This window comes from Aedes albopictus, chromosome 3 (assembly GCF_035046485.1).
Source record: "Aedes albopictus strain Foshan chromosome 3, AalbF5, whole genome shotgun sequence".
Lineage (NCBI taxonomy): Eukaryota > Metazoa > Arthropoda > Insecta > Diptera > Culicidae > Aedes > Aedes albopictus.
Genome location: NC_085138.1, coordinates 59,782,754 through 59,806,617, shown reverse-complemented (window position 1 = coordinate 59,806,617; position 23,864 = coordinate 59,782,754). Strand labels below are relative to the sequence as shown.

General features: G+C 38.3%; 1 protein-coding gene across 4 annotated transcripts in view; it reads right to left on the bottom strand.

The window, feature by feature from the left end:
* The window catches only part of LOC109399736 (uncharacterized protein DDB_G0283357), a 380,277-nt gene that overhangs the window by 318,196 nt on the left and 38,217 nt on the right, over window positions 1-23,864 (bottom strand). The window lies entirely within an intron of this gene.

Below are 23,864 nucleotides of genomic sequence, written 5' to 3'. Positions count from 1 at the left end.
CTCTGAAGCTTTCTGAAATGCCTTCGGAATCCCCCTAAAACCCCCTCGGATCTCATGTAACGCACCTGAGACCCTTAGAAACCCCCAAAAACACCTTCTTAACGCCTGAGTAACAACATTGAAACTTTCCAAAAGTCATCTGAAGCTTTCTGAAATGTCTTCGAAATCCCCCTAAAAAAACCCCTCGGACCCAATGTAACGCATCTGTGAGTCTCAGAATCCACCGAAATCGCCAACGTAACGCCTGACGCCTGAGTGACGCCTCTGAAACTCGCCAAAAATCCTCTGAAGCTTTCTGAAATGCTCTTGAAATCCCCTTAAAACCCCATCGGATCCCAGGTAACGTAACTGAGAGTCTTCCCAACTTCCCGAAAATACCCCTGAAGACCCCCCCCTCCCCCGGTGCAACGCCTCTGACAACAATCCCCCCCCCGCTGAAATTCTCATGAAGTCCCTCTGAAACCCCACCTGGCCACCTTCAAATCTCCAGGTCACTCACCCTTCTTAAACTTATTTGCAATCTTCAAATCTATTCAGGTAATAACCTGAATCCATTTAGGTAATGAATCCATTTAGGTAAAAATTCTATTTAGGCAGTCCCGATTCGTTACCTAAATGGAGGTTTTGGTATACTAAAAATCATTTTGAAGACCATCCAGGATTCCTACAATAATTCGTCCAAAAATTCCTCCAGATTTTTTTCTATCCAAATCTATCGAGGAATTGGTTAAGAAAGCTCTCTTGGGATTTCTTGGGGAATTTCTCATTGAATTTCTTAAGGAATTTCTACAGGTAAGAGTCGGGAATTCCTTAGAACTGTAATTGTATCAGGAATAATTCCAGGGATTACTAGGATAATCCTCCAAGGATTTCTCCAGGAACTCTTCTTGGGATTCGTTCAGAAATTCCACCAGGATTTTTTCCAGGAATTCCTCAGGGGGTTCTTGCATGGATTCCCCTAAAAAATCTTCCTGGGATTTCTTCGGAAATTCATGCAGGGATTCCTCCAGGAATTCCTCTAAGAGTTCCTCAAGAGATTTCTCCAGGATTTCCTCTAGAGATTTTTCCAGGGATTCCTCAGGACTTACCCCAGGAATACCCCAAGGGATTTCACAAAGGGTTCCTCCTGGAATTACTCCAGTGATTCCATCAAGAATTTCTTAGAAATTCCTCCAAGGATTTCTTCAGAAATCTCTCATAGAATTCTTCCAGGAATTTCTTCAGGAATTCCTCCCAGTATTTCTCTTGGGTTTCTTCCAGGCTCCAGGAATTCCTCCAGGTATACTTTAAGAAAATCTTTCAGGGATTCCTCCAGGCATTCCTGCATGAATTCCTTCAAGGTTTTTTCTGGAATTACTCCAGGGGTTGTTTCGAGAACTCCTCTAGTAATTCATGCAACAATTCCATTCAGGATCTCTTCATAAATTCCAGGGGTTCCTTAAGAAATTTGAGGAATTTTTCCATCAACTTTTCCAGGGATGCACTCAACATTTTCTTCAGAATTACCTGAAGATTTTTTTCTGAATTACTTCAAGGATTTCTCGAGGAGTTCCTCCAGCAATTTGTATTATTATTCTTTAAAATAGTTTTAGATAGATACATACAGCTCAGCCACCACGTAGTCGCATTAATGTAGAATAGAATGCTAAAAAGAAGGCCATATGCGTACATGCTTCCATTCAACCGCATGTAAAGTGTACGCATATCGCCTCCACTTTTGCATCCTATTCAACATCATATGCGATCGTGTGTTGACTGAGAGGAGCCATCCACGAATTTGTTCAAGAATGCATCCATGAAATCCTTCAAGAATACCCCTCCTTTTAAAATTCGTCCTGCGGTTCTTACAGGAATATAACCTGAGAATCTTTTTTTTCCATGAAGGGTTTTCAAGAAGTTATTTATTATTTTTTTCAGGAACTACTCCAGAGGAGGAGTTTTTCCAGGCAGGCGTATAAAAGGCGGCAAGGGAGGGGTTTTTAGTAATTTCGGGAAAAAAAAGCGGAGGGTACATGCTTCTAGTACATGAAGTTTCGGTAATGAGAGGGGTTTAACCAACAAAACCACTCCATTGAGTACGGGCCTGTTTCTAGGGATGCTTTTACGGGCTTCCTTTACAAAGTCCTTCAGGGATTCTTCCAAAAAATTTCAAGGGATTCGTTCAAAAATTCCCCCGGGAATGCCTTTAGGGATTCCTGCAGTCCAGCAGAAGTCACTGTGATTCACTTTAACCCTTTGGAGCCTTAGGGGTCATATATGACACCGGCGATGAAACCGAGCATAACAAAAGTGTTCAACACCAGCAAGGTTGCGTCGACAGCGGCAAAAAAAAATCGGCTCCAAAAGGTTAAATAAATAAGTACCTACATGCAAGAAGCACTTTTAGGCACTTCCCCAGGGGTGGAGCAGACCTGGTGTGATGGTTAGAACACTAGACTATCAAGCCGAGGACCTGGGATCGAATCCCACTCCCGACAAACTCGCTAAATGTGAGTTCTTCCTTCGGAAGGGAAGTAAAGCGTGGGTCCCGAGATGAACTAGCCTAGGGCTAAAAATCTCGTTAATACAGATAAAAAAAACACTTCCCCAGGGAATCAGAAATTAACTCAGGGAAGACTCTTTCGGAATTCTCCCAGGGTTTTTTCTCGGATTTTTTCTAGGAATTTGTTCTCAAATTCCTCCAGATATTTTAAGATTTTTGTATTTTTGTAATTTTTTGAAAGTTTTCGGCTTTTACAGCTTTAAGCAGCCGAAATCTTTACAAAAATCAGCTATCACAGTCAATAGCATCCACTATTTTTGTTTTCTTATTACATTTCAGCGGTTCGTCTAGATTATTCTTCAGGTAAATTCCAGGGTTATCCCAAGAATTCCATTATTTGAGAGTTCTCCGGAAATACCTCCAGGAAATTCTTAAAGAATTTCTCTTGGGAGTTCTGGGAGGGAGATTCCTCTATTTACGGGAAAACCTTCAAGAATTATTCCAAAGATCCTTCCAAGGAATACGTCAATTGAAATAGGAAACTGCTGTCTTTAGGGAAATTCCGGCAAGGATGTACTGTAGGTTGATTTTTAGAGGATACAGGACATTCCAAGTTTGCCAATAAGAATAGGAGTAACTCTCGCTGAGACCGTCCCACTATTTACATCTTGTCCGTTATGTGTCCGACAAACTATTTGCTTTTTCTACACCGTGCTTTTTAAATGGGCGCTGGGTACCCGGGTACCCTGTCGGCCACATAAGGGTTAAAAATGCTTAAGGTGGCAATTTTCTGAAAGCCCTTGCCATAATAGTAAGAAAAATGCTGTTATTTTATTTTGTCCGACGTTTCGGTCCATTTGAGATCATCTTCAGAGACTCTGGAAATGTTAATATGTTGGTTTAAATATTCATAATTTTCAATAAAGCTTAAAAAAACTTTTAAACATGTTTTTTTTTTTCAAAAATGTCAGTGTTCTTGTCCAGTGTGATTATGTGGGAGTAAGTTCACTTGAACAAATCGCGTGGGAGGATATTTAAATTTCAAAGACAAATTTTGTCGGTCAACAGAAACTCGATCCATGGCACAGCTAAAGGTTTATACTCAATATTTCGATATTTCTCACATATTTCAAAATCAGTTCGTGGGCCGCACTGAAACTTCTGGAGGGCCGCAGTTTGGTGACGACTGGTGTATAGGATGGTAGAACAAATATGATTTGACCGAAGGTGTTTCGCGAAGTTGGTCAAATTCTTCGCAATCCAAATCAAATCATGTGTTCGAAGTATGATTGAGAAGAAAGCTATTAAATTGAGATAAATGTAACTTTAGAATAAGGCGGATACAAATTTAATTTTGACTTTTTGTCTCCCCCCCCCCCTTCAAAAAAAATTTGGCAGGATTTGGCATTTTGAGGGGGCAGATAAAAAAATATTTATCAAAATATCGGATTTTGCCAAAAATTCTTTAACTAATCCGATGAGTTTTTAATATTTTTCAGATTAAATGCTTTATTGTTTTTATCCCCCCCCTCGACCAGCCAAGGAGTGGTGGGACAAAAAGTGAAATAAATATTTGTAACGGCCTAACGTTCAAAATATTTCAAATAATATTTTTGCCCACCAGATCATAAAACCCCATCATAGTGCAATGATGCAGCGAAGAAATCTTTCTCTGTAGTTGTGAAATACGATGTTTCGTATGCAGAAAATCCACGACAACGCATTTGCTTGCATCCTGCCCAGCCGAAGACAGCTTGTTGTTTACGTTTGACCGACGCGAAAAAAGTTAATTATTTGAATCATTAAACAGCTTTCGATGCATTCTGCAGCAGAGAAATCCTACTTTGAAGTGCCACAGAGCTTTTGTGGGTTGCGAATTGATGATCAGCTCAATATGTGAATCTGATGAAATGAAAATTGAACAGTGATGAAGAACAAGTCGGCTAGCTGCTGTTTTGGTGCGGTTGCCTTCGTCGTACGCTATACGAGAAAAAATGTCAACTCGTAAGTGGGGTGAAATCGAAACGTGAAATTTCACGTAAATATTCGATTTCCAGTTCTATAGGAACTAATTATTAATGGTATACATCCTTTTGTTTTTATCTGATGAACCATTCCCAAGTAACAATCAGCATGCCTTGAAGGTTTATCCTGGTTTCATACGAGCATGTGAAAAAAAAACAGTTGTTCTATATGGCATCGTACACAAATTACGTAACGCTATAGGGGGAGGTGGGGAGTCTAGCTTAGCGTTACGAGCCATACAAAATCTTTTTGGTTTTCATACAAAAAGCGTTACGTGGGGGAGGGGGGGGGTGTCTGAAATCGCTGATTTTTGCGTTACGTAATTTGTGAACCATGCCTATTAGTTTTATGTGGTAGTTTTTTACTTTGCACCTTTGGCATTCCATAAAACTATCATATAACTTCTGCTATAAACATCTTCAGTTAAAGACTTGCAAGTAGTCATGAATTGGTTTTATCACTTATTATATATCGTTTCAATAAAACTTGCATTTGCGGTTGTAATCGAAGATTTTTTTTAAATAAATATATTAAACTGCGAGGCAATGCTTCAAACCAACAATAGATTTCGTGGCTGTAACATAGACCAAGAAATGGTGTGATAAAACCGTTAGTTCTATCCTGAGCTCAGTTTTGACCACCTCAGGAGGGTTAGCCCTATTTGGGAAATCATCAGGAACACAAAGTTTTATCAGAAAAATATGTCGCCTAGCCGGGACAGTTTATGTAAAAACAGAAAAAAAACCATTACTCAATTTTATGATTTCACAAACAGCTTAAGATCACACTAAACGATTCAACACGTTTCCGTCATTTTATTTTCCGAAAAATTAGATAATGTCTTTGAAGCTTTGCTATGTTGAAAAAGCCTTTTATGCACCCAATTCCACCGAGTAAATTAAATGCATTTAACTTCCAATCAATGCAGAGGTTGCGTGGCGCACTTCGTTTCTTTCATTATCACAGTCACATCCACCACAAATTTCCCGTGGCATGAACATTGATAGTGAAAAAATAAGCAAAACAAGTCAGGAGATGGTTTTATATACTTAAAAGGTTGTATCGGGGATACGATAAAACTATGATACAACCTGAAATCCTAATCTGGTTTGCATTTGAAGTCATGTAGATCATAATAAGATTGGGTCAACTAACCAGAACGTGAACCACAGGCGTATATAAAAGCTCGAGAGGACTTTCAAGTCAGCATCAATGGTTTTATGGCTAGGGTTTTGAATCGCCATAAAAAAATTCGATAAAATCAAAATTGTGACTTGTGTCGGCAATGGTAAGCTGGAATATCTGTAATTTTTGGTAATTTTCGTCTGATATGACGGGAATCAGCGCATATGACGAAGTACATTAACAATCATGATATCTACCTAACTTAGCAAAAGAACTGTTTTAACCAAATTTGTAGAATTTTTTGTAGTGTTTGTAAAGGGGCGCTAGAACAAACCATTTATCACTGTAATCTTGTTCAACTAGATACATAACTTATCTGTTTCATCGAGATTTTCAGCCGGATGTTACCCTATTCCGCAAAAACTATATGAATGTCAATATGAATGCAAATGTGAAATTAAACAAACATTAGAATAAACGTTTAGAAACCGCTGAAGTGTAAGATACGGAGCTAGCTCCGGTAGACCACACCGTCCTCGGCTCAGAATACCCAAAGGGGCAACCAGATCCGACGAAGATTCTTGGAATTTCATTCCGACGAAACTGGATTAACGACGTACAACGACCAAACGCGTGCGACAACCACAAACGAGCGTGGATTCAAACATTCAAACTCGCAAAACGGTCGTCCCACTCGCTATGTTTGATATTAGAAACCAAAGCAAACCTAACGGGGCCAGATGATGGCTTATGGGTATATGTACCTATGAGGAGAGGTACCTATTCCGGTTTCTCGTGTGTAAATTTTGTGCGCCAATACGAAACTTTGTCGTCATTGCTACCACCGCATCGCGAGCTCCAACATTCGGAAACCGGCTTCCATCGAATTGGCAAAGATTTAGGTTCGACGTCGTCGTCGTAGGAACTCACAGCAAAGAGGTGGTCGTGGTGCCGCGAAGGGGAGTATGGATTTCGAACCGTGAATAGATGCAAAGATAAACCAATTATAATTAGGTACACTTTGGCCACCACGGTTGTTGGTTCGCGTTGGTTGCGTGCTAAAAGTACCCACCTGGGCTTGCACGAGGAAATTTGACCGTGAAAAAAGTTGCTGGTATTGCTGACTGGTTAGGCGATCAGGCGAACTAACTGGCCGGGGTTCTGCTAAACCGAACTAAGCGCCAAAAAGTTTATTCCGAGATAATTAAGCTTCAAGTTCAACCACTCAGAAATAAACAACAGCTAAGATTATTTGAAACTTTTTCGCACACATGTAACTTACAAGCCTTTATTAACCATCAGAGATGAAGAAAACATGTAAATTATTTAAAATCATTGATATAATACCATTTAATTTCTCAGTACTTTGCACTCAGTTCACTCTGGCTGAACAAAAACATTGGAATATGGTTTATAGTTCAGTGTGGCTGACTGTGTTTCTTTGTTTCAGAGAAAACCAGTCGGAATGTGATAAAAAAAATTCGATTTTTCAGTGTCTATGAAGTTGAAATCGATATCACTCACAATCCTTTACATGAATCAGAGAGGACGCGTAGTATGGTAGCACAAAGGTCTCAAAATAGTGTGAAATGTAAACATCGGAAGCCCTTCCAGCTCAGCCCTTCCCATCTATGTTTTTTTTTATAGGCGGTGCATGTGCAGGCACAGAACAAGAGTGATTATGTCAAATGATGTCCTTGCATGTCCTGAGGTCCTGAGATGTGAAAATGGAGCAATTTGTGTACTTCAAATTTATACTGGTCGAAGAAAACCATGAAAATGATCTGCCAAAGTGAACTAAGTCAAAAAAAATTTCGAAAATATTAAAGAGATTCGAACTTGGGTCCTTTAAGTGATAACCAAGCACGTTACCTCTAGGTCATTTTACTTAGCTGAAGGTTAGTTGTTAAGTCTGAATCAAGTTCTAAACATTCTTCTGTAGCATGGTTTTCGTGAAAACGCCATTTTTCGATCAGCCAAAGCGTACCAAGTGTTTGATTTTTTTCAAGCTTTATTATTCTTATTAGCCTTGTTGTTCAATGACGGCTCCTGGGTTAAATAATCAGTATGAGGTGTATCAACATAACACATGTATTCAAAGCCAGTTCATCTTTGTATTGTTGAGAATAAATTGATTTTTAAATGCAGTGGATTTGGTTCGGTCTGGCTGACTGTGATTTGGAAAAATGGCGATCAACGCCATCGAAATCCAAATCGATCCTCCAACACCCTTATTTTTGATTACGTGTTAAATTCTCTCACAGATTGTTACTATGAGTCGGTTAGAAGTTATAAATCTGACAGCGATGAGGAAAACATGAAATGTTTATCATTTGGACCAAAACTAAAATATTTCGCTGATTCTATGGAATGGTTTACAGTTCACTCTGGTTGGATGCGATTTTATTTTTTGTATGTTCTGCCAAACAGAAATTTTGAATTTACTCCACGAAGAGCTGTCAGAATTACTGGATTTTTACACGAAAAGAAGATCATCATATTCTTCATCTAATGGTTAAGAAAACTCAATTTTCAAAAAATGGTCTTTGGTTCGGTTTAGCAGAACCCCGACCAACTTAACTAACGATGTAATTCCGATTCAAGAGGCAGGTTCAATGGAGCTGTTAATAAAACGATTTAGATGACGATTCAATACTGGTGGAATTGGGGCGATCTGAATGTTGATAGTAAATATAAAATATGAGTTGTTAACGGAACTCATAACAAGCTCACGAATGAACTTACGAAGCTGAGTATAGGAATACTTGAAACCAGAAGTTACAAATGGAGTTCTCAGAGGAGATTTTTAGAGGGGAATTGTAAAAGAACTTTTAACTGTTTGACTTTTGGAAGCATTGTAAATGATTCCTTGAACAAATCATAAGACAATAAATGGTGTAAAATTCGATGGATACACTCCCGATCAAAAGTTTGGGGTCACCCCCTCAAAAACATGTCAATTTTTAAGCCCATATCTCCGCCAATTTGCATCCGATTTCAAAACCCTTGGTTTCATTCAAAAGATAATAAGTCAAAGAAACTTTGAACATGATTTAAAAAAACTTTTTCAAAAAAAAATTGTATGTTAACTTAACCCAAAGTTGCCAAATTTTCTAAAAAATTAATATAAACTTACGGCAGTGTCGCTGGAAATAAGGTCGATCAAATTTTAAGTTGAGAGCGGTAATATAACCCATTTTATATTTGCTTTCAACTGCATTTTACAGAACTTAGCTAAAAAATCTAGAAGAAAGTTATTAAGTAAATTAATCCTTGATGTCATCGACCAAAAGTTTGGGGTCACTATCGTAAAACATGGAAAATTGATTTGTAGATATCTTTGCCATCTTTCATCCAATTTTAATTCTTCTTGGCTTATTTGAAACATAATGAATGGTACTTACTGCATGGACATCGAACCACACATATTTGTTGAAATTTGCAAACTAAAACTTAACGTAAAGTTGCCTCATTTTTTTTAATGTGGTGAAATATGTTAACTTTATATAACATTTTTATATACAAAAATCGTTAAATACGTTAAGTTAAAGACATCAAACGTAAATTTAGTTAATTATCTTTGAAATTAGCCGAAAAGAATTAAAATTGAACTATAGATGACGAAGATATCACCAAATCACTTTTCCATGTTTTACGATAGTGACCCCAAACTTTAGGCTGATACATCATATTGAGGGGTGACCCCAAACTTTTGGTCGATGACATAAAGAGTTAATTTACTTAATAACTTTTTTCCTACATTTTCCAGCCAAGTTCGGTAAAAAGCAGTTGAAACCTAATAGAAAATAGGTTATATTACCGCTCTCATCTTAAAGTTTGGTCGACCCAATTTCCAGCGACACTGCCGTAAGTTTATATTCATTTTTTATTCAAAAATTGGCAACTTTGGGTTAAGTTTGCATACATTTTTTTTTGAAAAAAGTTTCTTTTAAATCATGTTTAAAGTTTCATTGACTTATTATCTTTTGAGTGAAACCTAGGGTTTTGAAATCGGATGCAAATTGGCGGAGACATGGGCTTAAACAAATGACATGTTTTTGAGGGGGTGACCCCAAACTTTTGATCGGGAGTGTACATGTTGCAAGAATCTGGCATGTAGCCAAACAGCTACAGTTTGTTATATTGATCCATAAAGTTTTCGCACTGAGTTATTCTGCAAAGCCCATCAAAATTAGGTTTATAGTACCAGGCCTTCCAGTTGGCAGTGCAGCAGTACAAGACAGCTGTAGCAGTAGCATGTCTGAATCAATTATGAGGAGAAACTACACCACAAAATCACATCCATTCCTACGAGGGCAATAATCAACAGAACATAACAAACTGAGATTGCTGATCCCTTGTCTTGCTAGAAGGGGGAGAACCCGTTCCAAGCATAGCCGGTGTTCCTACCATTTTCCCCTCATAACCAACAGTTTGTTTGCGTCTGCATTACATATCGACAGGCAATGCATTGTTGCTCGTGTAGGAATGTACCCACGGTAGTGGGAAGGTTGCGGACTGGATATGACCTACTTTTGCCGCATTATGACTGCAATTTATAGCCGTCTTTCATTCGACAATGATAGACATTCAAACCCCCTTCGGCCCGCCGAGCGGCGTCGGTCGTCATGCAGCTGGTGGCTCCTTTGCCTAGTCTTTTGATAACAGCTTCCTCTCGAAGAACCTTCATCATATTGTCCTCCTGACACAAAGAACCGTGGGGAAACCTCTTTCCACGAGAATGACGATTTATTCTATTCGTAGTTATAGCGGAAGAAAAACCTGGCTCACTCGATATGTGAATCATTCTCTTCTACCCATATAGAGGTAGGTTTACATAATGCATATTTCAATGTTTTCCTGCTCCCCATTGATAAGCCTACCTATATGTAACATGTCATGGGTCGACCATCCGACCACCAGCCGTCTTAACATTCCACATTGTTGCAACTTAAAATACTCCATGTGGTGGCCTTTGTTTTCTTCTTAGGTTCGATCCAAGTAATAACATTTCCCATTCCATGAAAGAAAAAAACTTCTGGTGCCAATAGCAAGCTCATGGAATTTTCCAAATCTGCTCAAGGCGACCAAAACTTTCGCGAGACAAAAGCCTCGGCGGAGGTGGAAATTTCTAATTAACATATCGCTTTACCGAGTGTCATAAAGCGTTGGCCCCAATGAAACGCATACACTTACAGTAGGGTGTCCCGAAAATAATAATTGAACATCTATTTACAACTTGAATGTTTATGTTATTCAGATAACCAAAAAAAAAAATGGTATCTTGTACTGACTTTTCGAACCCTCTTAAAGCAGAATACCCTCGTCGAATGAGTGTAATCAGTTTTGTACCTTTTAATTCCGCCCTATGTTGCTTATCATTTGACAGATATGCGTATTTCGACTACCACTTGTAATCTTCCTCAGTGTCAGTCATCCACACTGACACTGAGGAAGATTAAAGTGGTAGTCCAAATACGCGTATCTGTCAAATGATAAGCAAAATAGGGCGAATTAAAAGGTACACATCTGATTACACTCATTCCAAAATGGTATGTTTGACATACGTAAAGCCTGAAACTTATAGGCACAAATGTGTTAAACATGGACAAATTTAAATGCAAAATTGCGATAAAATCCACGTAGTTCTGGTGGGATTGGAACCACCGTCTTCCCAATTCAGTAGACAGCGTGCGTTAACCAACTCCGCCACAGAACAGGTGAGGAGTGGACCTGGTGTGATGGTTAGAACACAAAACTATCACGCCGAGGAGCTGGGATCGAATCCCACTCCCGACAAACTCACAAAATGTGGGTACTTCCTTCGGAAGGGAAGTAAAGCGTGGGTCCCGAGATGAACTAGCCCAGGGCTAACAAACTCGTTAATACAGATAAAAAAAACAGAACAGCTGACGATTTTGTGGAACCTAGAGCCACCTCACACCAAAACTACTTTTTTTTTCTCGCAATGTTTCATAAAAATTTGTTCATTTTTCAGCACACTTGTGCCTATGAACTTCAGGCTCTTTCTTTTTGCAGTTTCTGACACTCAGAATTGGAAGCGAAAATATTACTTCATGAACAATTACAAATATTTTAGAAATATAAGTAAATAATAAAAAGAAATGAATTCATATACAATTCAATTCGCTTTATTTTAGAGACTTTCAGCCTTGGGCTGGTTCATCTCTTCGAATTCATATACAATCTAAATCTATTTCATAAAGCAACAGGTTTTTGGAGTAATATTTTTAACTTGAAAATTGATTTTGATTTACAACAAATTTTCACAGACATTGCGAAATGACCGGTGGATGGAAAATTCTATAAATGCTCTCATGTAGAATTCTGATATTTTAGTATCCAACCAAAAAAAAATATACATAATAGGACATCTTTTTTCTTGGACATTCTTGGAAACTAATAGAGATATCCCAATTTGGTTCAATTGGGTTCTAGAATCACCGATTTATTTTAGAAAAGTTATATTTGAAAATTAAATTTGAAATGTTTTTTTGAATGTTTGCTCTAGCATAAACTCCACTTAAACCCTTTGATCCACCCCAAACATCTCCGGAATGATGACAGGTCCGGGTATGCCACTTTTTACAATAACTGACGAACAAAGGCGCAAACGCTTAACTGTCATTTTCAAAGAAGAGCTGTCAAAGGCTCACAAAATCAGCTGATTTCAAACGTTTTCTTATTATGCCTATCGCTCTCTTTTGCACAGCTCACCTATTTCAACCAGTAGATTACTTTCCACTTGGGAAAACATATCCCGGAGAGATTTTGCAAAATAAGCCTAGCCCTACCCGTAGGCCAGAGAGGACATGGAGGTCGCTACATAATAGAGTGGGTCAACGTTGTATGGAGAAACTTTAAATTTGACCGCATCAACCCGGAACAAAGCTTTTTTGACTCCTTTTTGCGTCCAAAACAACTGTGCAAAATTTGGGAGCGATTGGTTGCGTCCCCGTATTCCGCATTGTGATTGAAATTTGTATGGAAGTTAGTATGGGAAAACGTACTTTTTTGCATTTTACTCATAAGTTGAATTCTTTTGTCTAATATCGTTTAACTAATGACGTTAAAGTATAGCCTAGGATATACCGAAAAACTTTGCCGAAGACCGCAAAGTGATCCGACGCTTGTGAAAAAAGTTATTCACTTGGTAACTTAGGCCAAAAACTGAGATTTTATTATTGATGTTATTCCTTTACATGTTAAATGATAAGCACCACCAGGCAATCTGTGCGTTATAACTTTTTTCACAAGTGTCGGATCACTTTGCGGTCTTCGACAAAGTTTTTCGGCATATCCTAAGCTATGCTTCAACGTCATTAGTTAGATAGTTTTAGACGAAAAATTTCAATTTATGAGAAAAATGCAAAAAAGCACGTTTTCTCATACGAAATTCCATACAAACTTCAATCGCAATGCGGAATACGGGGACGCAACCAATCGCTCCCAAATTCTGCACAGTTGTTTTGGACGCTAATAGGAATCGAAAAAGCATTGTTCCAAAAAATCGACTTTGTTGACCCAGTCTACTACATAACCTTTCTTAGGTATTCATCTTATCTTGCCTTTTCATCCCTCAGCTGTCGTAAGGACGTGGCCAAGACAGCTCTCGGTCGTTGGAGGATTGCGTCAATCTTGTCTTAGAGTCAGTCATTAGCCCCAAATCAATGTGCTTTGATAACGGACGGGAAGGAGACAATTTTCATAACAGCGGTCTGGACCTATGAATTTGCGCGACTTGCTTAATGCTAACCTCTATTTACGCTATTGACTGGGGGTGCATACATTGAAATTGTGCTTAAAATGAAAATGGCATTAAAAGAGGTAATTTTGGGCATAAATTATACCAGGTCTTTAATGAAGCAATCTAGTTCGCGAGTACAAATTTAGCTTTTGAGCATTTGAGATGGGGCCATGGTTTTTTCCAGGAGGTTCGCAGAATGCCCAAAAAAGAGGATTCCACGTGGCTTCAGAAGTTTGTTTCAAGGGATTTCAGGAGTTTTTTTAAGGCCCTGTCCATAAACTACGTAGGCTCTTGGATGGGGAGGGGGGGGGGGGGGGTGTACTGGCCAAAGTCCACGCTCCATACAAATTTCGGGTCTTAGATGGCATTTCAATTGGTTATGGGAATTTCAGATGCGTTTCAATAGTATTAACCGTTATGTGTCCGACAAACTTTTTGCTTTTTTTCTACACCGTGCTTTTTAAATAGGCGCTGGGTACCCGGGTACCCTGTCGTCCACATAAGAGTTAAGAGGGTAGCACAGACGTTTCAAGGGGCTTTAGCCCTTCAGGACGCGCGCTGTTGTAAAAAGTACAATACTACCAAAAAACCTCGGTCGTCGTATACAGCGCGAGTGCAATGCAGTTTCCGTTGCTTGATGGCGCGCATCCTGAAAGGTTAAGGGTGATTCAGATCATCGCAGATGCATTTAACCCTTATGTGGCCGACAGGGTACCGGGTACCCAGCGCCCATTTAAAAAGCACGGTGTAGAAAAAAGCAAAAAAAATGTCGGACACATAACGGTTAAAAGGCGTTACCAGGGGATTCAGGGGCGTTTTAAGGCATTTTAGATTGTTTCAGGAATGGTTTAAGGGCTTTCCTATGTGCCTGGGAATTTTCAGGTGTGTGACAGTTTTAGGGCATTTGAAATTGAATTTGAAGAACTCAAAGGCGTTTCTATGGAATTTCGCAAATTTCTGAGCCGGAGGGCGACCCCGACGATGAAACCAAGCATAACAAACGTATTCAAGGCCAGCGAGGTTGCCGCAGCAGTGGCGAAATTATCCGGCTCAAAGGGGTTACGGAATTCTAGGAGGAATTTCAAGAACACCCTTTACCCTTTCGAGATGGAGCGCAAGAAAAGTTAAATTTCCAAACAAATTGCTCAACTTTAGCTCTCCAGCATACTTAAATTTACTAACAAAACAACAATTGTTATCCCTCATTTGGAAGAACTACTCTTAATCTTTCGATTCCTAGCTTTGACCACTTAGAAACATTAAAAATAAAAAAATACGCGACAGGTTAATCTTTTTCACGTTTTTCGGTATTTGTTTATTTTTTGTTTAACTTGTTGTGGTAAATTTCACATGCAACGTACACAAAAGCTTGTTTGCACACATACAGGTATATGTAATGGCTTAATTACTAAAACAGTTTACATCACATAAAACAAAGACCAAGCAGATGAAAAAATATGCGAAACTGTTATTGTTGAACAGCACAATTGTGCTGGTTCGTCACGAAAGGGTTAATTGAAAGTGGTTTCAAGGGCAATTCAATGGAATTATTGAGGTTTAAGCGGCGTTTCAAGGGATTTGAAGGGTTTTTGTGAAGCAGTCTCTGAACATCCTCAGAAACTTTCTCAAATACCTCGAGGTCCTAAACTGGACCCCATGTAACGCATCTGAGAGCCTACGAAACCACCAAAAATACCTCCGTAATGTCTCTGAAACCCACCGAAAATGTTCTGAAACTCCCTGAAATGTCTCCTAAAAACCCACTACAACTCCCTTGGACCCTATGTTGCGCAACTGAGGTCCTCCGAAACCCCTGAAAACTCCTCTGAAACTCGCCGAAAGATTCCCTAAAACACCCTTGAAACCCACTGCAGTGTCCCAGAGACGCCTTGGAGGTCTTTGAGACCCTCTGAGACGCCATTGAGACCCCCTTAAACGAACCTAAGATTTCCTGGTACCCTCTGGTATCCCCTGAAATATCCAAGAGACTCATTGAAACTCCTTTGCAACTCCCTGAGACACCTTGAAGCACCCCTGAGGCTCCGGGAACCGTCTGAAACGCTCCTGAGATCCTCTGAAGCAGATGGAGAGAATGCCAAATCTGAGTATCGTACGAGTATGGAGTATTTTTTTTTTTTTTTGCTTTTTGGCTCTACTCTTCGTTCCCTGGCGGGAAACACAGCGATGCAGAAATAGATGGAGAAGACACATTTATGGACAATCTCGATCTCGTTCAAATATGTTGTTTCATAAAAAAAATAAAGAATTTTCATAGTAAAATGACATGAAGTATTAAAATCATGAGTATACATGCCTCACGAGGAATATATTTTACGGCACTCAATAAACAGAACAGCAGGGAGTGATCCAATCGACTAACGAACGACTTTTTTTTGGGGTTTAGTCACCGTTGAGTTTTATGTTTCGGAATTTGTTGATTTTTTCGGTGAAAAAAGACTTTCCAAATCGTTTAGTGATGAGAACAAACGTTTTGTATCTGATGATGGCTGAATGAAGTAGACCGAAACGTTATGCCAAAACGATTTGGAAAGTATTTTTTCACCGAAAAAATCAACAAATTTGGAAACATTTTTTTTGAAGTTCGAAGGGGGCGATACCTCCTGAAAGTTTGGGAAACATTGGGCTAGAGGAATTGAATGAATTTGACAAAGAGAAAAAGTAGATTCGTTATACAGGGTGTTAGGTTCCTGAGTGCAAACTTTTTAAAGGGTGATAGAGGACCATAAATGGTGAAAAAAAATGTTCTACGCATATGGTCAAATCTCAACCGTTACGTAGTTATTGAACTTCCCATGTTTTTATCTCGTATTGCCTTAACTGGCTATAACTCAGAAATGGTCAAACTTATCGCAGCTTTTTTACCCTTATCCGAAGGATTATTGAATTTAATATCAAATGGCATCTTTGAATCGATTGGTTTAGTTTAATAACTAAGTTTTCTTGAGCAAATAGCTCAAAAGTAGTGTGTTTTAATTTGTTTTTGTCAATTATCTTTGAAAAATGCGTAATAAATTAAAACTTCTTAGTAAAAGTTATGGCCGCCCCTGTTCCACTCTACAATTCGTTCTTTGACCTCAAACTTCTATCTCTTATCTCTTTTCTTATTCGCTTTTCAGATCGTAAATTTGCAACTTTCAAGATAAGCTCTTTTTTGCGCACTGTGCCGCACATTTAAATCGAAATTGCAAGGAAACGATGAGAGCTAGAAGTTTGGTGTCAAAGAACAAATTGTATAGTGGAACAGGGACCACAACTTTGCCAAAGAAAGAATTTTAATTTACTACTCATGTTTAAAAAATAATTGACAAAAACAAATTAAAACACACTACTTTTGAGCTATTTGCTTTAGAAAACTTAGTTATTAAATTGAACCAATCAATTCAAAGATGCCATTTGATAGAAAATTCAATTATCTTTCGAATAAGGGTAAAAAAAACTGCGATAAGTTTGACTATTTTCAAGATATAACCAGTTAAGGCAATAAGAGATAAAAACATGGGAAGTTCAATAACTACGTAACGGTTGAGATTTGGCCATATGCGTAGAACTTTTTTTTCACCATTTATGGTCCTCTATCACCCTTTAGAAAGTTTGCACTCACGAACCTAACACCCTGTATATAAAAAAAGTAGCAGATACTTCATCCTCATTCACGCTGGGTGAACCAGTTCCTCTAGCGCTAACCTATTCTTCGCTTCAGTCTGTCCCAATGAGTGATGAATATTCACCGCTTGGGTTGATCGTGAATATACTTTAACATTCACACTCACCGCATAGTGGGAAAAATCGACTCAAAAATGAATCTTTTTTAACGTCGCTGGTTTCGGTACGTGTAGTTGACCATTTATGATGCAAAAAAGCATGGCAAATCGATTTGTGCTAAATTCGGTCATCGCACGGCACGGGAAGTGGTCCATTTGGCTCTATTAGCCCAATTTCATACAAGAGGCGAATCAAAATATACTTTTCAACAGCAAGCATGACTGTAGATCGTTGAAAATAGCTGCAGGTGTAATTAAAGGTTGACAGCAGTCACAAAAACACATGAAATATCCTTTCAAATGCTTATTTTGCCCCATGTACTTCAACAACTGCTGGAAATTGACAATTTTATCGAATTTTGAATGGATTTTTAATGGTACTGATTTATAGTGGATTTTTTGGCATGAACAAAAAAACGCTTAATCTATAATCACCAGAACCATATTCGGGAGTTGCTCAATTTGTCCCATTTTGCACCACTTTCTTAGAAAAGGAGATAAAAAATGTATAAATACATGTAGAAATAGATACTACTTTGAAACGTTAAAGTTAGTTTTAGGTACAATTGAAAGCTAACAGTAATCTTGCGCATATATAGAAGATCCTTTTCATATTTTACCCTATATTCCCCAAAAACTGATAGATAATAACATATTTTGTATCACTTTGGTCATGTCACGGGTTGCAAAACATAAAGTAGCACTAACATTATTCACACAAGGTAGAAGAAGCTGTCCATTTTGCTCCAACTTGCCCTGATTTTTATTTTGTAATGAATACATTGATTTCGCGAAATTGCTTGTGTCCGAATTGATCGTCTTTGGTACTGAAACCAATATGTTTTAGTATATAAACCAAAATACATAAATGAATGTAATCGAAAGGACAGTAAAAATATATGACTTCTTCTAATTGAAGCATTTGATGTGGCATTAAGGGTATAATAAGAATTTTATAATATGTGTCGAATATGCACACGACTGATTAAATAAGGCATCTTAAACTAACTTTATGCATAATTCAAGAGCCTTTTTTGAAAGCCACCTTGCGGTTAAAATTACTATTTTGTGAGGTTAAATTAAATACTCAACGCCACTAAATTTTTCCAGACTATGTTTCGTAACAACATATTATGCTCTCAATATTACAATTTGACAGATTCTGCGACCAACTATTCTCGTACCAAGGACCTTATGATTATCAGGCTCGCATGCTGACGTTGATATAAGAGAGAACATAACACCTTGAAAAATATTTGTGGTTGATTATGCCTTGCTATGGTAAATTAAAAACATGTGATGGCCATCACCACCACGAAGAAGCTTTCTGTGTAGGAGCAACTTATTGGTAAGTAATATACTTTTACCCCATTATACCCATAAAATATGACTTCCAAATCTGTTTTTATAAGAAGTTATACATGCCAAAGCATCTTCTTTCAATATACCTAGTTACGCCCCAAAATAAAAGATTGAATTTGAATTATCAGGTATCAGAAGGCCGGCTCCAGAGGCACGTTATCCTCCATTTGGGACATTTGTGCCATCCCCATACATATAAGCCTATTTCATCATTTACCTGAGGGAGGATGGGACAAGGGATGGAATGGGATTAGGAAAGGGAAAGGTGATGAAATAGGAAGGGGTACCCTAGAAGAGGGAATGAACGCATAAGCGCAATGAGAGCTCTTAGCCCATACCACAATGGGTTTATTCAGTGCCCTGAAAAGGACACTGTAAAACGCATAAGCGTAAAGAGAGCCTATAGCTCATTGGAGGTAGCTTGTGACGTCATGCGACTTTCAATATGACATTGAAAGGCACGTCATCGAAAGCATCCTCAATATTAAAGAAATTACCGCAAAACCTACGTTTGAGCGAGTACTTTCTTGAAAACATATACAACTTTGTGTAAAAGAGTCACTGTGGACATCCCAAATTGGGAGGCATGTGAGTTCACATGAGTAGGCATGTCAGCCAGACGAACGTCACCCGGGTATAGGTGAATGGCAAAACAAAAACAAAAGAATAACAAATTTTATTGTCATAACTTATTTTGTCATTCATGAGTTCTTCATGAAGAGCTTAAAACAACATATGAATAGCATAATATGATATCATATCAAAATATTCCATTCGCTTGTCATTTTAAAATTTGGAAGAATAACTACTGAATGTCTTATTTTGCTATCATAACAAATTTTGCAATTGGTGAGATATTGTTGACCTTTTGCGAGTTTGATGAACTCGCAGTTTTGGCACTTATCAAGAACAACATAATGACAAAATTTGAATTTTGGTTATTATAATGATAAATTTTGATATTTCAGGCCAAACATTTCAATAGGTCCAATCTGCATTTGAGAGGCTCTCTTTGTTCACTTTCTCTATCAATTATTGCAAAATAATGGTACACTATTCAACTATTTTTGCAGTACAAATCAAAAGACGATTGTTTTGACCATCGTTCAATGCAAGGAGACAATCATAATACAAATAAACAGCTGAGATATTAACGAAAGAGAGGGAAACCAAAGAGAGCCTCTCTTCTGCAGATAGGACCTTTAGACATGTTTGGCCTGATTTGTTTGTAATTACTTTCCATCCAAAAAACTTATAAGTTTTCATTTTGTTATTGGAATAAACAACTTAATATACCCTTCTTTTGGATGACAAGGGAATAACTAATTTTGATATTGTTCTATTTTCAATAACTCAATAATGGTATATTTTGCAATTCTCTATCTTAATTTTTTTGTTCTTGGTTTGCCATTGTAATGTCAAAATTTGTCATTCTTTAGTTATTTTATCGAACAATGTCAGTTATTATTTTTGCCATTTTGTCACTTATTTCAAACAAACCAATGACAAATTTTACCATTCAGTAATTCTTTTTAAATAGTAAAACTTGCAATTGTTTTGTATTTTTTTTCTGCCCATGCACTGATGTGATAATCGACAATGCGTTTCAAGCATTTCAGAAAGAACGAGGTAACCAGATAAATCTGAAACTCATTCCATCTTTATACAACGCACGCACCCTTTCGGGATAAAACTACAGAGTAATTTCACGCCATGAAAAAACCCCATAGAAAACTACAAGAGTTCAAAACATGTTTGAAATACTCAAATCCCTCTGCAGAAAAATAGGACAACACTCCATTTCCTCCTGAAGATTTGAATTAAGCAGAGCTTTTTAGGGCCCACTAAGTCGATTATATAGCTATAATTCTCAAGCGGAAGCTAGAGATTCGTAACTATACAAAAGAATGGTTTATCCGAAGATATTTTGAACTTGAACAGATCAGAGTACCATTCAGGAATACCTCTTGCAGTCCGCACAGACTGCAGAGGACAAGCTTCTTTCAAAGCAATAGTTATGGTATGCCACAATGGAGGACGTTGTAGGTACAAAACCACAATGAAACTCGCTTGGAGTAGCAATGGAAGCGAGTTATCCACAAAATGTGGTCGCAACCAATTAGTACAGGTTTCCTAATTCGTTGAGCAGGGACGCCTGAATACGCAAATTTTGCGAAGGAACACTCAAAAGTGCAAAGAAGGTCAAATGGAGACTCGTCATCTGACACATGCCAATCAGTCAACTCATGACAAATTCTGCTCATGCAGAGATTGGTTAGGTGCAATTCTATGTTAAGTTATCCATGAACTGTACTACCTAAGTATTCCATCAAACTGAAGCATCTCAAATTAATGTTTGAGCTACTTCAGATGATGTAATCATCGTAGCAATACTGCCAAATATCAACGAAAAAATGCTGAATACAAGAGCTTGCTTGAAGGCATCCATAAGGAAAGGTTGAAACATACTGTTATCGTTATTCTAAGATATAGCATGCTCGAGGCACGACACTTCATTTATAATGAAAGAAGCAAAACTGGGTTCACAAGGTAACCTATACAGAAGTTACCCTATGAAATAGTTATTTATGCAACAAGTTGCAAAATGATGATTTTTTCAGCACAAGTCGTACATTTATCCAACGAGGCTTGCCGAGTTGGATAAATACGACGAATGCTGAAAAAATCGAGTTTTGCAACGAGTTGCATACAAAGTTTTTTGTAATTATTGCAGACTACATCCCAAATTGGACTATCACACTTTTTATGGTACGCCTAAAAAGTGTGATAAAAGTGCACATTTGCCTCCGATCGTCTCGACGTCTTCGGTGCACTTATTCCTTCATTTACAAGGAATAATTGCACCGAAGACCTCAACTCGATCCGACTTGGCCCTGCGCTGCAATCACACTTTGAAGGTGTGTGCACACTATTGTGTCAGTCCAATTTGGGGTGCAGTCAGCAATACGAAAAACACCCTTTTAGTGCGAACTTTTCTAGCTACACAAACATGTATCAGAAGGAACCACGTGCGCGCGCTCATGCTTGTCGGCGTAGTTTTTCGTTTGATCAGGTAGGCTCTGGTGTAGTAGGCGTCACCAATGATCGAGCTCCCGTTGTCAAACAGTTGTGCGCGGGCAAAAGCAAAAAGCAGATTCAGCAGCTGCCTCTACACTTGATTTGTAGTTAAAATCCGAATGAAAATCGTCCTGATTCGCATTCGAGCTGCTCAGTAGATGTAGAGGTAGAGGCTGAATCTACGGAAGGCATGTAAGTGAAAAGTGCGTGTGAGCAAAAGTGCCGAAAAGTGCTACTTTTCAGCACTCTTAAGAGTGCCGAAAAGTAGTACTTTTCGGCACACTTGTATTAGGGGTGAAAAGTTGGACATTTCAGCATACTTCAGTCAACTGAAATGTTCAACTTTTCACAACGTAATTACAAAAATGAACTTTTTGAAGTAGAGCCACTTGGGCCACGCACGCTTTTTACGCTGGAAATTGATCTGAGGTTTCCTAGCCGTAGCCACTACCCAAACTAGACAGGATTACACTCTTCACAATCACAGCACAAAAAGGAAACATCAACGATTAACCAAATCGGTGTCAATTAAAAAAAAAAAAAAAAAAAAAAAAAAAACGCCAATGGCGAAAACGCATTTAGCGAAACCGTATAGGTAGTAATGTAAGCTAATTTACAACATTTGAATAATCCCGCCCTTATTTAGCCTCAAATTTGAGACTTAAGAAGGGCAACTGATTATCTCGGAGAAACGCAAGGTCCACTGCACTATTGCTCCGGTTAGCGCAGTAAGGGCGTAATACTGTGGAGGACGCCCTAATTCTCCACAGGCTCCGTTTGTGATTAGGTTTTTATTAGACCCCCCTAACCATTCATTCCTTGGCACGGTAAGCATAAAGCCGCATAACACCATGAATTAGGGGTCACCTGTTTAGTGGACTCTTACCACTGGATCAGGCGGCCCGTAGTGTTATTCTTAGCCAATTGAGACAATCGCTACCGACACTACACAGCTATCTAGGCTGATCGGGAAAAGAAGTTAACATTGATGGCTAACTTCCGAACAAGCCCGAACAGCCGGCAAAAATTAAAATTACTATTTTGTGAGGTTAAATTAAATACTCAACGCCACTAAATTTTTCCAGACTATGTTTCGTAACAACATATTATGCTCTCAATATTACAATTTGACAGATTCTGCGACCAACTATTCTCGTACCAAGGACCTTATGATTATCAGGCTCGCATGCTGACGTTGATATAAGAGAGAACATAACACCTTGAAAAATATTTGTGGTTGATTATGCCTTGCTATGGTAAATTAAAAACATGTGATGGCCATCACCACCACGAAGAAGCTTTCTGTGTAGGAGCAACTTATTGGTAAGTAATATACTTTTACCCCATTATGTGTAAAATATGACTTCCAAATCTGTTTTTATAAGAAGTTATACATGCAAAAGCATCTTCTTTCAATATACCTAGTTACGCCCCAAAATAAAAGATTGAATTTGAATTAATTACAACTCCAATCCATGCACTGGATCGGAAATTAAAATTTTTTGATCAAAAACCAACAGTTAGTCATAACTTTTCGAAATATTAATCAATTTTATAATTGGATTCATAATTTGGAGCAAAAGACTCTCACTTTAAAAGGTTTCAAACAATTCAAAAAATAATTTGAATTAAGCTCAAAAACTATAAAAGAAACTCTTGCCCCACTTTACTCTACAGTTCTCGTATAACTCTACTTGATAATTCAATTGAATAGAATTTGTAATAGAAAGTAACGTAGAATCATTTTGAACTATCTCTACCATCCATCGTATCACCAACCAAAAGTTACTCGCAGTTTTTTCGTCCTTTTCCTTTAACAAACACCCTTTCACGTGGTGGTTGTGAAGATGCAGGTATCCTGGGTAAACAACCCAACCTGTTTGTCTAGTTGTTCGCAAATGTATGAGTTGCTAAAATTCCACTTTATGTGGAGTATCTCGTGTCTCAACTCTTTTTATTATTTAGAGCTAATGTGCAATGTATAGAGGATTGAATCAAGATAGATCACAGAAAGGCAGCCTTTTACTCGCGCAGTCAGTTGACGCAAAGCTTAAAGCTTCGTGCTCATTAAATTTTGGAACACCCTACCATACACTGTCCCGCCATAAGCATAAACTTTTACCACGTGCCGAACAATGAGAGCAACACATGAGAAACCACGGCTCCGCCCGCCGTCATTGTTCCCGGTGGAACGATACGCAAGAGATTGTGTCTAGGCTTAGGTATGTATGTAGGTACCAAC